The following is a 17,486-nucleotide window of genomic DNA, read 5'->3' on the forward strand; positions in this document are numbered from 1 at the left end:
CCTGATTGGTAATGATCAGTGAGAGTCCACCAGTGATTTTGTACAGCCAGGATTATTTTTTTCCTAACATACATTCACACTTATTACAGTGAAAGTAATCCACTACTTCATCAGCCTGTCACTCAACATTATAAGTGTCTTTCAAAATTCTGGCTGTGAGCCTTTCCCTTTATTGACACACTATTGAGAAATATTTCTCTGTTACACCTTCACTATCCACCCCAAAATGAAACTTCAGTTCTGTGTTCCATACAGGTGCTCTTCTCCATAGCTTATGTACAAAGATTTTTCTTCAATGAGAAATTCATTTTAGTGGGAAAGTATCTTAACACAGTGCCTGCTATAAACGTTGAGTTTCTGTTCTGAATTTACTTATTTCTTCTCTCTTGCCTACGCACAATAAGTTGGTTCAGTTTGTTTATGAAGAGCCCAAATATTGTGGAGCCTGTTAGTTGTGTTCTCTAGACACTACTGTAACACATAAAATAAAGCAGCAAGAAAATATATTGCCCTTATGACAAAGCAGTAATTCCTCATAAATACTTTGCCACTAATATTAGGAATGTATTTGTGTATTTTTAGCTGTTGCTAGGGAGAAAAGCGTTTTGATCTTTTCTAGAAAAGAAAAGATTAAGCATTCTGTCTACATTTGATTTTCATTTCATCTTCCCCATATATTCTATTTCTTTCCCTGGAAGTCAGCCAGCAAGCCAGCTCCATGTAACTACCTTCTTCCTTCCAGGCCTCTAAAAGGATTTTGTTTGAAAAAGATGTTTATGGTGCTTATACTGCTCATTCTCTGTTCCTCTTTCTACTCCATTGTCTGCTTAGGTTGTGAGTTATTACTGGGTGTTTGTACAGAGCCTGGCACAATGTAATCCTGCCCTTGTGCAGATGTGTAGGTACTGCACTAATAAATGTAATTATTAATTACAATATATAATAATGTTATTTGCTATAAGGTATTTAATTAAAAAACAAAACGTAAAGGTTTCTCATCACAGATGCTGGTACACTTGCAATTTTGTAGGGGTTCAGTCTGAGTCCTTCTTATAGAACAGGATCAAAGTTTAGAGAGACTTTACTGGGATTATCCAAATGGTAGTCTGTGTGTTTTTTGTTTTTGTTTTTTTTTTTTCTCAGATATTTGCTCAAAGTTGTACAACTCAAAGAGACGTGTGCAAACCTGAGGCATACAAACTTAAGACTTGACTTTAAGAAACACAAGCTTTAAAGATTTTGTTCATCATTCAGTTTGGTCCCACACCAGTAGATCATCATTGGAAGTGTCCTTGTTCCTGGACATCATGTGCACTCTCCAAGAGCAGTCTTGTACATTTGATATTTAAAAAATAACCATTGAAAGGTCTGACACTTTTAAATGATATCACTGCCTTTAAATTATGGACAGTTCATGATGTCTTACACTGGAAGACAATAAAAATTGGCACACAAAGATGATCTCCACAGTCAACAATTAAGTTTGTTATATGACATAGTCAAAATTACTCTGCAAATTCTCAGCTGATTTCCCAATGTTGTCACTTGGTAAGACAAAATGAACCAGTTCATTTTCTTTACTTTGATTATTTGAAACAATATTGGTTCTGATCCCGTATATTATAAGTACTCTGAATGTTTTGAATCTATTTTGCAGACTTGGTCTCTGTACATTTCTGTTGATTTAACTTTTTTTTAAAGTTATGTTTTTAGAAGCATGCCTCATTTATAAATCTGGCATTTATTACTTTCTGTTCAGCTAAGTTGGACTAAATTTTCAGTTTTGAATCCTGTGTGATCACTTTACAAATGAATTAAAAGGAAAATAATTACTTTTTAAAGCATGCATGTTTGGAATTCCCTTTGGCTTTAGACTATTTTGAAGTCATGTTTCTTACCACAGACATAAAAAGTTATGTCTTTTTTTTTTTTTTTTTTTTTTTTTTTTTCACAGAAATACATTCAAGGAATATTATATATGCAGCTTCATTGAACAGTTGGTTTGCCATGTGAATTTTGTGACCAAGAAGGATAAAAGCCCAAATTTGGAGCACTTACAAGCCTTAAACACATGCATGAAGTATATATACAGATGCCCCAATACTAGATGATGCTACACCTGGAAAAAATTTAAATGTAACATGCTTGAAGAATAAAACTAAGCTAAAAAATAAATAAAATGTCAGCCTTTCTATATATTTTAAATTCCACATTTTTAATAACTGCAAAGTATGTTTGTGGGAGGAAAATTTTTAAACAAACAAAAATAACCCTAAAGTTGTAGATAAAAAATGGTATTTTTCTGACTTGCTATTTGGAATTATGAGGTTATGAGACACACTCTAGTCTTTTAAGTACACAGTTACCACTAGATTTAAAATCTCTGCTAAAATGTTTTCTTTCACAGTTATTTCTGTGTTCAACCACTGAAAAGAAAATGAGAAAGGGAAGGGAAGGGAAGGGAAGGGAAGGGAAGGGAAGGGAAGGGAAGGGAAGGGAAGGGAAGGGAAGGGAAGGGAAGGGAAGGGAAGGGAAGGGAAGGGAAGGGAAGGGAAGGGAAGGGAAGGGAAGGGAAGGGAAGGGAAGGGAAGTTATGAGACAGTAGGAAAAACTATTCTAAAATATGCAGAAGAGACTGTTAAATTATATCCAGTTTGCACAGACCACAGGTAGTGAGAAATGTAGAGAATTCCCATGCAATTTGACATGTTTCCGATTCACTACTCCATCAGCACGGCATCCTGCAGTTTCTCCAGCTTGTTCCTCATGGCAGGTGAGTATGGAAGCCTAGGAGCTAGCATTATTGTGTTTTCTCTTCTGGGGATACTTCCATGAGAGAAATCTGCTCCAATGCAGAAAACCCGTAAAAAATCCAGTGCATTAACCTCCTAAAGTTTAACCTCCTCAAGCACTGCTGGGTAAATCTCTGCAGCTTACAAGTGATTCCATCCAGCTGTATGGAGAATCCATGTTCATCTTTCCCTGAAACTCTCAAATAAATGCACCAACACATCAGTTTTCATCCTCTGGGATGGAGCCAGTTTTCAAGAGCAGTTCAGCAGCTCCTTTTTAGCCTGTGTAGGACGATACCTCCTCTGCTTCCTGATACTGTCTCCCAAACAGTGGGACACTTCTTGAAGAGAAGGCTTAAGTGCAGGTTAGATCTTTCTACCATATGGTGGGACTCCTAAATACTGGCAACAAACTGCAAAAGGAGGCCCATGAAGAGAACTCTTAACAACAGACCTAGCTACAGATGGTGTTTTAAGCAAAAAATACCACTGAGGTAAAGAAAGCACAATCTGCATCTCAGTCATGAACACACATGCTCTGAAGGGCTCCTCTTTCTCTGCAAACCCTTTAGCTACTTCATTTCCAGAAGGTTACTTGATGAAGACAAAGAAGTCTGAATGTAAAAGGCTGCTGTGTTGCAAAACTTATGTCCAGAATTTTTGAAATGCCTGACGTTTCCTAACATTTTCAAAGGGATGCTAAAGATCATTAAACTTAAAAACAAAACAAAATAAAACCACAACTTTGTGTGTATGTACACTAACATGACACAGATGCAATGGCTGTTGTTGGAAAAATCAGCATTTTCCAAAGATCCTACCATAGAGTTCATTTCTCTGCTAAGAGTATTGGAGTATAGAGTGGAACATCAAATTTTTCTGTTTTAATTTAGCAGACACTATTTTTTAGAAAAAAGTTTACCATAAATAAGTTTCTCATTGCATAATCATATTCCAGTATTCTCACAAATTGGAACATTTCCTAATTCCTGCCTAATATTAAACAGCAACAATATAGATCAAAGATAATGCATACAAATTTGATATTTACAGTGTTTCCATGCCTACAAAGAAGAGGAAAAGTGATACTGCTGTATATAAACTAGAATTATGGCATTTTCAAGGATCAACTACCTAAATAGTCAACATGTGCACAAATATAAGTTTAAATAGCTGCTTATTAAAATATGTAGTAAAATATGAGAGTGTACTGACACTTAATACATTAAGGGTTTATTAGTCTATCTTCAGAATAAAACTACCTCGTATGCAGGCACTATCAGATGGTTGTTTTTAGCACATATATGTGTATCATTGTTTTAAATCTGCACTTGCCAGGTTTTAATCATGAACCATACGTAGTTCCATTAAAATAGCTGTTTTGTGTAATTGAACAGCAGGAAGTAATAAACACTCAGTCCCAATAGTGTTTGGATACCAAAATGTAGGTGACTGATAATCGAAAAACACATTTATCAGTCTCTGAAAATAAACACCAAAATATGAACTGACAATTGGGAAGCAGAGACATTTGATAGCTTTAATGCATGCCGGCAGGATGCCTGATGCCAGAAACCCAAATTAAGTGTTTGCTTGTGCTTAAGACAAATACTGTCCCATCATCAGTGTATCAAGGTAGAGAAATACTCTGAAAGAAGATCAAAAGAAAGCAGTGGGTTGAGGCTATAATCAGAGTACTAAAGTCAATGTTGACGAGAATCAAAGTTGGCTACAATTCAAGTTCGTGCTAGGCAGATGTTTATTATTTTGCCTTTCTCTCTTACTGGAGCTTAAGAGCAGAGCTGGTGCTCTCCCAGAAGTGAGAGGGAAACCCAAGAAATACTCAGAACAAAATTGTAAAAGGGTTCTTTGGGAGATCTGGTAAAAAACAAACTACCCACACTGGGGAAAGGTTCAAGTCTTGTGGAAAGGGAGTTTGTTGCTGTGAGTAAAGGCCACCAGTGCAGCTGGAGATGAATGTCTATGATGCTCTTGCCTCTACTAAAACAGTGACAAAATTCCTTAAAATTGCTTTGCTGCCTAACGTGGGGGTCTACTACATAGACAAAAGAGGAAGGCAAAGGCTTTTATATCTCACCCAAAACCACATTCCACTCCTAGCTAGAGAGCCTGTGAAATGATCATCATATTGCTTCCAATGAGAACAATTCATATGAAGTAAACCACTGAAAACTGTTCAGGGACAGTCCTCCATGAAGACATTATGGCAGGAGTACAATGTTCATATGGAATGAGTATAGTTTTATTCTGTTTCAGCAATGCCCTGCTAAATAGTGTTCCCTGAAGATCCCTTAGAAGAACTTATCTTGAACATACTTAATGTGAGCAACCTAATGCTTTGAGACTACTATATCTTTTTTATATTCAGTTTATTGACTACATAAAGAATTGTTTTCCAGGTGCTAAACTTTCCCTCCAGTTTCAATCCCATAGAGAACACATTTGTTTTTATTGACTTTCCATTCTGGTAGTTTTCTCTTCTAGCCTTGAAATTAATCTTTATCACGTTAGCATGTGTGTTTCTGGTGAGAGGTGAATCCTTCTGTATTTGGTAAGGAGTCCACAGTATACAGATTTATATGGCAGCATAACAAAACTACACCAGTAGTAGTAGAGGTACCTATAGAGACTGATGATTTTCCAAAAACCCCTTGTGCATAAAAAATAAACAAATAGAACAAGTCATAAAACCAATCATTGTATATCTGTGAGAATTTTGTGCTTCGTGTAATATTCTCTGAGTTCTGGTGCAATAACCAGATGCTTGAGTAGGATTCTGGGGATAGCCACTGCAGGATGAGGATGTGCAGAATAAAGAACTTTCACTTCAGAACTTTGTGGTTTTGTTCAGCTGAATGCCCATCTCAGAATGAATTGAGCATGGGATGGAAAGATCCTGGGATAAAATGATTCAACTACATGTAAGAAGAGCAGTTTAATAGTGAAACAGACAGCTAACTCAAAGTAAGCAGTCTGTACATGGCTTACTCATCTGTTTCTGCATTTTGAGTGCTGGGAGCACACTGCCCAGCACAGGTGGTGCCAGCCGCTCTGTGCTTTTAGGAGGGCAATTGCTCCTGAGCAGGATGGGCTCAGGAGCTCATGCTGGGCTCATGTTTGTTCCTACACAAAAATGTTCTTGCTGTCCTTTAAACCAAAATATCTGCAGCCTGGCTTTTGTCTGAATAGAGAAGGAATACATAAATATTGTTGTTCCCCAGAAGTAGAAAGGGGGACCTTGTCTTCCTTCCCTGCCTTTAAATTAGACTCAGAGTATTGAGCACAAGAAATAGTAGGCAAGCAAAAACCTAAATGCCTTAGCTGAATTTTAAAACACCTCCCTGCCTCCTGCACCTTTGAACCTCTTCTGTGTTAAACATCTTCCAGAGGTTTCTCCTGAGAGGTCCATGTCCAGCTCGTCTGACAAACCAAGGGCCCCTAGTTCCCATGGGTCTTGGGTTGTCACCAAGCCTTGGCAGGATTTGGTCCTAGGTCTGTGCCTGCTCCTCTGCAGTCTCCCATTTTATAGGAAAATAAAACTTCAGACAGTGCTCTGCTGATGCTGGTTTGACCCCTTCACACTCCATATACAGTTAATTAAATCTTTGAAGCCGTTTTGACAGATATTTTCTTGAATGTATATAATTAAGTTTTAAATTCTTTCATTCCTGTACATGTTTTCACTGGGGTCTCACAAATCATCTGGTCAGTTCTAGGGTTCTGATTAGGATCTTTCAAGGGAGTGGAGTAAAATGCAGGGAGAAGAAAATGGTACACATTTTTCTCCAACATATCAAAAAGTACTTTTTTTCTCCTTTTTTTTTTTTTTTTTTTTCTTTTCATTTTTATTTCTAAAAGTGTGTTTAAAGCCTATGATTCTCACTGGAGAAAAACAAATATGAAAAACCTATCTTCAGATTTAGTGTGAACTAAACTAAAAGTTGACCGTATTTGAACTAAAACCAGGAAATCCATTAGTATTAGTGGTACCAGCTGTTCTGTGCATTAATCCAAACTCTGCAATGGGACACAGTAAGTCCTGCACTACAAGGTCAATACAGAATGGATAACTTTTATTTCAGATCAGTGAAACAAAGAAGAAAAAGAAGTCTCGGAGAACAAAGTGCTGTGCTTATAACTATTTCAGTAACAGCAGCCTTTTAAAATGAATTTGAAGAACTCCTGGAATAGGACTACCCCTTTGCTTTTGGGAATTATGCTTGCTCCATGTCTCAGCTGATGTCCTTCTGCCCTACTAGGACAGCCCAAAAATCCAATATTTAATAATAAAATATTGTTAGATAAGATCAAAATCTCAAATTCCTGGTTCATTCTGGCTAAAGTTATGTTGTTGGTTAGAGTTGGTGGAAATCTGAGTAATGCAGGAAAAAAGAAAGGAAACAAAACTTGCTATTTTCCAGATGTTACCATTCTTTTACACACAGCGATCTCTTTGCCCTACCAGCTCTTTCAGCCTGTTTACCTGTCCTGCCAAAAAAATCCCACCTGCCATTATGAGGGCAAAGAAAAGGCTGGTAGTTAAAAACCTGTGCCTGTTCCAATGACAATTTCAGTGACTTCCAAATTCACACTTGAAACTCATCTCTTCAGATTTTGCATTTGATATCCTGCTTTATCAGGTGTAAATAGTGTCTTCAGAGTTTGAGACCCGCAGAACTGGACTAATCGGTGTACTAATTCAGTCTTGGCTCCTCTAATTTGTTTGATATTTTCAAGAAGCTGAACTGATGTGTTGCAAGAAAGATTAAAGACACTTCACTTCCCATTTGCTTTAAATGTCTGCTAGTAAATAGTGCTGATAAGTAGAGATACAGCCTAAAGCAACATTCAGATGACTATAGGGTTGTGTTGTCTTAATTTACATTTTTCAGTAAGAGTTTTGAATCCTACACAGTAATAAATGTGCAGGAGTAGAACTCACAGAAGGGAAGGAAATATTGGCATCCAACTTTACAACTTGGACAACACAGTGATAAATAAAATCTTCCATTTTCTGCAAATTGAATATTACACATAGTCCCTCCTCATAAATAAATAGTTGATATAAACACTCTTGGAGTTATTTCTTACCAAAAATGCATGACAATTCAGGGCATGCCCACATGTGTTTGACATATTTCACATGTGTAATTTATGTAGCTCCCATGGTCTTGGGGCAGAACACATGTGTTTCACACATGGACTGCACAGTCCATATTAGCCACGGTCCAAATAGGTTATAAGAAGTGGGTAGGCTGCAGATGCAGGGCTATATGCTGAAGCATAGCAACAGTGAGAAATTCTATGGAAAACTATTGCAGTCACTTGGGACTGTGGGCAAAACTCTGGAAAGACTGCAAAACAGAGGATGTAGATCTCCTTTTCATCAGTTTGTGGGTGTGTCTCAGTGTATTTTGGATACTCTACTACTGTCACTTCCCCAAGAGTGCTTTCTGGCAATATGCTCACTTTTCAAACCATAACTGATTAATCGGTGGACAAATGTCAGAGGTCACCTGAATAGAAAGAGGAGGGAGAGCCTGCCCTGTGGGTCCTGGTGTGCAAACAGCTTTGCTCTGGGAAAGAAGAATGTTTATCATAGGACAGGATGACACTGAGGGGGTTTCTGAGCTTTTCCCCACCTCAAGGCAAGATCAGCAACCCTTTTGCAACCCTTCATGATACATGTATACATGTATGTCTAGCCTGGTTTTACAGACCTTCCGTAAGGGACAGTGCTTCTTGGGCTTCATTATTTTTATTGTTGCAAAACTTTTACTAATACCTAATTATATAACTAAAATACACGCCCATTACTTTTTGTCTTGCCCACAATGGATGTGGAGAGCAGGTTATTCTATTCCTTTGTGCAACAGAAACTTGAAGACTGTACTTCAGGTCATTTGTTCACTCCTCCTTTCAGTCTGAACAACCTCAGCCCTTTCCAGAGTATGATTTTTTGGGCCACCTGAGGAGTTATGTGAATACCACTTTTATTTTGCTTTCTTATGAAACTATCACAGGAGTCATATCAAAAATTCTCACTAAAATCAAAATATATGACAATAAAACTTTCCTTGCTGTCCACAAATGCTGTTGTCCTTTCACAGAAGTTGGCTTGGGTTGGCATAATAGTAATATCTCTTACATCACATGCCATATGCTATGTAGGACTCTGTTCATCCCTTTGCTATATTGTAAGTGCTTACCTGGAAAATCTGCTTGAAACAGGATTTTAACTCTTTGTTCTAGAATTTTCCAGGAATTCACATTAATTTGGGTGGTCTATAATTCCACCTTCTCCTTCCATTTTGGAACAGGCTGTTGGCAACTGAGAAGATGTTAGTGTCATATATTTTGCTTATAGTAAGATTTTTGCACTGTGTTTTCCATGATAGTTTCACAATAAAGCTAAGGAACCATACTAGAACCATACACCTGCTCTTGCCTTGCAGCTAGCAGCTAGCCAATACAGATATAACCTGGCATATACTTTCTTCCTGTGGGGGACAGCCAAATTAGGGCATGATTTTTTCTGAAGTCCTCTTCTCACATGGCATGGAATTTAGATTTTAGTTGGCTAACCAGGAAAAATAATCAAGCAAATTCATTATTTTATCTACTAACACCAAAACTCAAATCCATGCCTTCACTTCCTACTCTACATATTTACACTAATGGGTGCTTTCACCTCTGAAACTGCTAGCCCACTGCTTAAACACTGTTAATCCACCAGGGCTAAAGTACAAGCATTTGGCTACGGTTGACATAAATATGCTGGTAGAAATGCAAAGATGCAAATGTTTTTACTGGATTATTGAACAAGATAAACAAACTTGAAACAGGAATGTCCATGTGTACTGATGGTATGAGCCTTAAGGACCATTCCGGGTTCAAAATCTTCTGATGTGTAACTGTCACCTCCGTAAGGCAAATATCTTCTACTAACATACAACTACATTTAGTTTAGCTACAACTAAAAAAGTGCTACTTGGGAAGCTCAGAACATCACCAAGAACTCATTTTCAACACATGGAGACAAAGTTAGGAATATCTTCAGGTTTTTGCATGAGAGACATTTCCATTAGATGTACAGTAAAAAGATCATAGTGTAGCTCTCCCCAGAGAAGACAAGAAACATGAAACTACCAGAAGACCACAATTCTTGTCAATTAAAGATGTTAAATGAGGAATAAATTTTAAAGAAGTGAAAAAAAAAAGTTATTTCTTTTGTAACATTCAGAATCCAAAGCACCTTAAGATATTTCATCATCTGTTTGTATATTTTCTGTTATAAAGCATGAGAAAAATCTTTCCAACTTCTCTTCCAATAGAAGTTTTTTGTAATATTTATGATGATAATCCACCTAAGGATGTAAATGGGGAGAACATGAGAGAAGTCTAACTGACATGAGACTCAGATATGTTTGACAGACTCATTTATAAGGTCTGTAATTTCTATGCAATTCTCCAACTATCTTCTAAGCTTACCTAATAATACAATAATCTGTGATTTAAATGTCATGGCATCCCCCTCCAAAGCAAGTATGTTCTTTAATAAGATGGGTAAGCAGATTAAATACTTCACCTGAAGGCAAATAAAGAGACAAATTTGTAAGTAGATTCAAAGAAAGAAATCTCTCTAGCAAAGCACGAAACCACATTATTTAACAACTTCTACAGTCTACACCAATAAGAACGTGTCTTCTGGCAAAATGTACCAAGGAAGTGGTCTTAATTCTAGACCATATTTTCTAACCTTACAAACCAGATCTTTTCCTTTTTATTTTTATTTTTTTGTCTAAAAAAACACCACCACCACCATCACCACCAACAACAAAAACACAACAAACTGTCTGTAATGAATAAGAAAAACTTTTGAAATAAGTTGTCTGTTTCAATTTCAATTGTGTTTCTGAGTGTAACCTCACCTTACCAGTAAATAGTATATCGATGTTCCCAGTAAATAGTCTATAGTATATTGTATCATATCATATATCGTGTATAGTATCAACCTTCCCAATCAATCTTCCCAATATCAGTATTGGGAAGATTGCCATGCAAAATAGGCATACCCAATTTACAAATGAAGGTGGAAGAGGGTACAGCGTGTGGTTTCAATGAGAGAAAAAATGCTCTCCTAATTCTGTCAGGTTATGGAAAGGTCTATGAAAGCTATTAAGGATTCTCGTTCATCAGCAGAGTTGTTGTATGAGTTTGGACACATTAGGAATCACCTATCAAAAGCATTGCTGAAAAAAAAAATATTATTCCAAACTCCTGGACTAAAGTGAAAAGTTTTCTGTAGTTTTATAGAAAAAAATAATAAATCTAATTCCCCAATTCCCCCTAGAGAAAAAAACAAACTACTTGAATACTAACAGTGTTATACTGAAAGATGTTTACACCTATTATCAAATGGAACTCTGATCTATAATTAGAGAAACAATTAGAGAAAGTCACGAGAAACACTCTTCTTTCAGACCCAACAGAAGAAAAAACTATGTGCTCTCTTGCAGATAGTTCAGACAAAACTTATGGCTTTGGGTTGCACAATAAAAGCATATACCTTCTTCCCTGAAAAGACTTCTCAAAGACTGATGAATTCACTGATGAATTCATTCTTTTTAAGTGCAATTGTCTGAGCATGTGAGGGAGAGTGAGAAATAGTCGGCAAAAGTAGTTGTGATGTTTGTCTAGGGAAGGAGCAGGGAGACAGGGACCCTTGGACACTGAATTCATTGGGAAAACAGCTTAAAGGTTTCTGGTCAAGTATATTACTTACTGCTGATGGCTCTTATATGTTAAAGAAGGCAGGAGTTTGATACTATCCCTGTAAATAAAGTGAACTGCATGAAAGAAAGGCTTTTTTTCTTTTCTTTTTTTTTTTTTCTTTTTCTTTTTTCTTGTTTGTTTCCAAAGAATAATCCTGACTATTCATTCCAGTAGCAATTACCTGAGAAGAGATCTTGTCTTCCAGTTTCTCTCAAGCTATCATTTTATGACTGCATGGAACCCAGCTATCTGGCTGCACTGGGGCCAGGTCAAGGATAGCTAATTTGATTACTGCATAGGCAGAATATGCCATTCCAACAGGACATAAGATTAGGGTGGGTACAATACATCAGACAAGAGTGTTGGTATATTGCTTCAGCTGCCAAACCATCCTGCTCTTTCCCCTTCAAGGAGGCATTGACTCTGCCTGCCCAAGTTGACAGTTTTACTAGCAGTGTTAGGAAGACTTCACTTCTAATGTGAGTGAGATGAGGCTGAAAGTCATGTAAAGATCTTCTGCTTCTTGCTTGGTCAGCATTTGGAATGAGGACCTCCACTACAGACATTGCCATAGCTAGTTCAGATGAGCTGGGGTGTCAGCAACTTACTAACAGGCCTTTCCCCTGAGTTTTATACACATTTTTAAGCTTTGTTTCTGTATTCAGTTTGTTGCTGTCAACCTCTCTCTCTTCTCTCTCTCCTCAATAATGTCTCTTGCTGGTTCATGTGACCCTGGGCAAGTAACAGATTCCTTACTACTTGTTAACAAGAGTTAGCAAATGACATATTTTCCAAGTGAAGTCTGTGGAAATCCCCTGTCAGCTGTGAATTGTACTATTTAAATTATACTACTGTGCTGACAGATTCAGATTTGCTACTAACCATGTTTGCAAGAAAAAGCCAGGTATGGGAGAAAATTATTTCTTACAAGTAATGCTTTACCTTGGAACAGCTATAGAGAAAGGTTTTTGGCTCAGTGAATTAGAGGTTTCAGTGATATTTTGCTTAATCTTTATGATTATCCATTTGCATAAACCATGAGTGGGTTTAAACTTTCCACATTGTCCATGAACTGAAAAATGAGCTTCTCATGGTAAGTGTTTTGGCCCTCAACTTTCCTCTGTGTGCTTTCAGCTATTAGCCACCAGGTTCTTCTCAAATGGCTGCCTGTTTATACCCAGGCTGAGGGGCAGCCTGGAACAAGGTGGTGGTTGCTCTGAGCTCAGTAATGGTGGCAGGGCCCAGGAGAGCAGGCTCTGGAAAATCAATTTGGTGGCTGCAGCCTGGGGCATTTTGGAAAAGTCCTTTGTTCGGAAACAACAGTCACTAGCCTGAGTGGTTACTTGGTACTCGAGCAGGGGACACAATACCTTGTGGGTAGAAAGTATCTTTGAGCTCTCCCTGCCCTTGTCATGGTGGAGGCTGGCTAGCAAGGCCAGAAACTGGGCTGGGGTGGGGTGGGAAAGGGGGTTGAAATGAGTAGCAGCGGGTGGGTACAATAACATAAAGTTTGGTACTGTAAGAGCAGAATGTAAAAGTCGGTATGAAACCGGTAGTCTTTTCCGGATTATAACATCTTAATCCTCATACCAGTACTGTCAATTGCGGTTTTCCTGTTAACTTCAGTGTCCTTTGGAGCAGGATGGGAGGCTGAGGGCTACATCAGCTATTATGGCCACCTGAGGAAGAAGTGCTCATTGCCCAGGCTGCCAATTTTTGTCTTTTGATACTGTAAGAGAGAAGTGGGATGGGGAGAAGTAATCACGGTGCTTTATTTTGCATACACATTTGGTACCATGACTCCTTTGCACCACTGAATGTGCACGAGCCAGGATCTGGCAGCTGTAGACAGTAGGTGGTCTGAATTGCTCATTACCCTCTTGAACTTAGGTGCGATAGCAGGCTTTTAATCTTGGATGCTATAGCTGGCAGCCTGAATAGGGCCCTTATATCCTGCAGCTTAAGCAAAGACTGTAAGAATGAAAAGTGGTATAATGTAATCCACAAAGAGGGAATAAGAACAAATATTTAGGAATCAATCTTCTTTATTTCATAAGCAGTATCAAGTAACCAAGAAGAACTCAGCAGAAACTAACTATGGAAGCACTAGAGAAATGCTCAGTACTTGATTGCAATTTAATTAGCTTTCAATAGCTTCCAGAAAAAAATCTCCAAACCTGCATATATTTAAGATAAGCCTTTTGTTCCATTTGTAACCCACAAACTGACAAGGAATCAAGGCCCCTTCCCCCTTCACAGACTCCATCCTCTTTTTATTTTGTTCCCCAACTAGCAGAACTTGATGCTTCTTTTCTTTTCTCTCTCTCTCTCTTTTTTTTTTTCCCCCTGCAGTACTTTTCTTTGACCTCATTCCCCCCTCCAAGTAACTCTATCCTGTGCTGCTATGTTCATGCCCAGCCAAACCTTTATAGATGGCTTAATTATTTTCTTTTCTCAAAGAAAATTCAATCTGATCCCCAATACGCATAGGATAAAATAAAATGAATCAACTGGGAAGCTGCATTAAAAAGGGGGAGGGGTAAAAGAAGTTATGTAAAATTTCATGTCGCTGTCAGACTGTTTTCATAGAATTTGTGTTTGAGATTAAATTAAATCCCTAAAACTGCTTTGATAGCTTCATACTTTGGGTGAAACGAAGCAGATGCATTTTACCCCAGTACCATGCTTCTCATCTCCCCTTGCAGAGAGAGAATGAACTGCTTTGTGGAACAGTTCTATATACTTACAGTATTAAGCAATTCTTCTTTTCCCCTGGCATTGGTATTCTTTTATTCAATTTATCTGTACTATAGCTTGGATAATATTTACCAGATGTTAAATAAATAATTTAAGATAACACAGTCCTGCATGACAGTTGTAACGTTTTGGGTCACCTTTTTATTCATTTTTTTTAAAAAATCACTTCAGTTCAAGATTTCAATATAGTTCAACTCAGTAGTGACACTTAATACTTTTTCCTCCTTTAATTTGAGAGTAGTGTTCCCCAAATAGTTCATTTGCCATACTGTTTTTATCTTTAACAAGATAAAATAGACGCAGTGGGTTTACTATTTCAGCCTGATGCCGACAAATATGAAACCAAAGAATATGAAGAGCCAATGTTTTGTAAAAGCCAGTGTTATATAATGAAACCAAATGCACGTCTTGGAATTTAAAAAGAAATCCTAGTGTGAAGATAAAAGGACATGAAAGATAGTAAATGCTGAAATGATACACCACATAATGGTATACTGTCAAGAAAGAAAGATAACATGATAACTTACAGAGCCATCTCAAAGCCTACATAGGTACTTGACCTATAGTTTGCAAGGAAACAATCTTCTTGTTTCATCTGGCTCATATTAAAAATAGGAAAAACAAAACCCTTATTTTTTTCCACTCTCACACATATGGTTTAAAATCCATGCAATTTTTAACTGTCTAAAATTCTTTTAAGCAATTTAAGACAGAAAGAATTATTAAATCACTTTTCCATTTCATTTAATGAAAAACTGCACCACCACTGTCGGTCTATGTACTATCAATTTTAAAGTTAGTAAGGCTCCAATTGGTCCTATGTGCAATCCATCACAAGTGGCATCAGATTTGTATTGCACAAGTTGGGTGCTGGTGAAGATAGAACTGAATAAAACCTAACTCAACAAGTAAGTTAACTTTGAGCAAGCTTAAAATATGTCCCTTTTTCTCCAGGTTAAATGCTAGTTTCCCAATCCAAAGGCAAAAGATAATTAGAGCACAACAATAGGCAAAGGTCATTCTTATCACATAACAGATAAGAGTGTAAAGAGGTTTATAGGTAAACCCTCTAACTTAAAGTGGGGTTTTCAACACAGCCTGTGAAAGTTAAGCCTCTATTTTCTACTGAAATTCTTTTGTGCCTTGAATATGCTCAATCCTTTCTCAAAGATTTTCCAAAACCTACCAAACCTTGCAGTCCTCTCTGCTGCCCTCTTCTCTTTTGCAGGACTGATGAGCTAAACAGCTATCTAAGACACTTGTTTTCTTATAAGAGGAGAAGAAGCAACCTACCAATGTACATATCTGGTTTCCAGAAACTACAAGCTAAAATACCATTAGGTTGAAGTCAACCTTTCATCTATCCCACGTATACAGCTTTAAACAGCTGTGGTCTGCTTATAAATGCTCACAGGTCTGCATTGCAGCTGAGACTGCTTGAAAGTCTTCTGTCAATTATTTTTTTGATAGAAAATTGGGGTTTAGTCTTAATTCACATTCTTCTGAAATATTTTTCTACTCTACATTTTAGGAAGTGTCCACAAAGCACAAAAGGAATGACCTCAAACCTTTCTACCAGTTATTCTGAACTTAACCAGATTTTGCTTCTCAGCTAAATTTCATCTTCTGCTAGAAAATCTTTGTTCAGGGTTATTGATTAAGGATCTTTAGTCTTCAATTAAGATATCCATGTCTACAGCTCTTCAATAAAACAAGGCCTCATCTGTTCTTCAAAGAAAGTCTATTAAGCAAGCCCTGTTGTAAAATGAGCTTGTCCCCATTTCCCTGGCTATAATGCTTGTTTTCACTATAACTTTTCAGGATGTTGTTTCCCAGAGGCACTGTATTGTCTCTTGTTCTAGAGCCTAGACTGGCTGAATTTTATACTCTTGTCTCCCATTCTTCACAATAGCAAAAAGTAGCCATTATCACTTCAGAGAAGATACTTTTGCATGAGTAAGTAGCTAGAGGAAAAGGGAAATAATGATTTCTGGAAACGTACACTGTTTACAGTGGGAGCTGAAGGTGCTTAAAACCTTTTGAAGGCTTTTGAGTTTACCTGTGAATCCTGTTTCAAAGTGCTATTAGTGGCCTTTCTACCAGAGAATATAAATCTCTACCCTAGATATATGACTTGCTTGTTAACTGGGATTGCTGCCAGCGAATAGATTCAGCACAATGCTTTTCAAGGTCTAAACAATAATGGGTAATTGCTCACTTAATTGAGAATTATGTGTTTAGCTGCCAAATGTGATACCTGAAGGCCGACTCACAGTTCACAGGTGTGCTTTGGTATTTACGTGTGTGTATTTCTTACTGTGTGGCCTGCTATTAGCTCCTGCTGCCTGGCTTTAGCAGCTCAGGGTACTTGGGAGGGAGGGAGTAGAGGAAGTGTTGCTCAGTGCTCATCGTTAAAGCAATTCAGGAAATAAAAGTGAGTGTCTCTCAGCACAATATATTCCTGGGAGCCTAATCTGAATGAGCAATTCATTGGCATGTTTCTATTTCCAGCAGGGGCTGTGCCAATTAAGAGGACTGCATATAAACCCTTTTAGTGATGTACAGTGGGAGGTAAAAATAATGATAAAGTATGGATTTATTTTTTTAAGCTATTCCTTTAGTAGTTGTGGGGATGGAGCAAAGTGAGACTACTGTTCTTGCTTCTTTCATAAGCTGTTTCTGTAAGTATCTGGCCAGCAAAGATGTAAATTTTCACTTGGAAGTGCAAAGAGACTTTTTACTTCTTGTGCATCCAGATGGGAAAATAAATATTCCACTGCAGTCAAGATTTATTCTTGTGTTTGGAGGATTAAAGGAAACTTGTATCTTTATAGTTGTAGAGTCTTTAGCTAAGCATCTATTTTTTTCTTTGAGAAGGGTAGGGGATTATGAATTAATTTTAGCTGCAAAGGCTTAAGTCGTTTTTTGAAATATGAAGATGGGAGGGGAATTTGCCCTCAATAAAGTGAGATGTGCACTTAGAAGACAACATCTTCCTATAAGAGGGAATGGGGAATTATGGCACCTGGAACTTTGCAAAGACCTCATCCTGGGAGGCATCAACTGCTCCCAAGCCCTGGTGACCTGCTGGGACTTTGGCACTGGAGGAGCTGTGGCTGTGAGCCCTGCCTGGTTTGCGGT

Source organism: Anas acuta, chromosome 6, assembly GCF_963932015.1.
Source record: "Anas acuta chromosome 6, bAnaAcu1.1, whole genome shotgun sequence".
In the NCBI taxonomy this organism is placed as follows: Eukaryota; Metazoa; Chordata; class Aves; order Anseriformes; family Anatidae; genus Anas; species Anas acuta.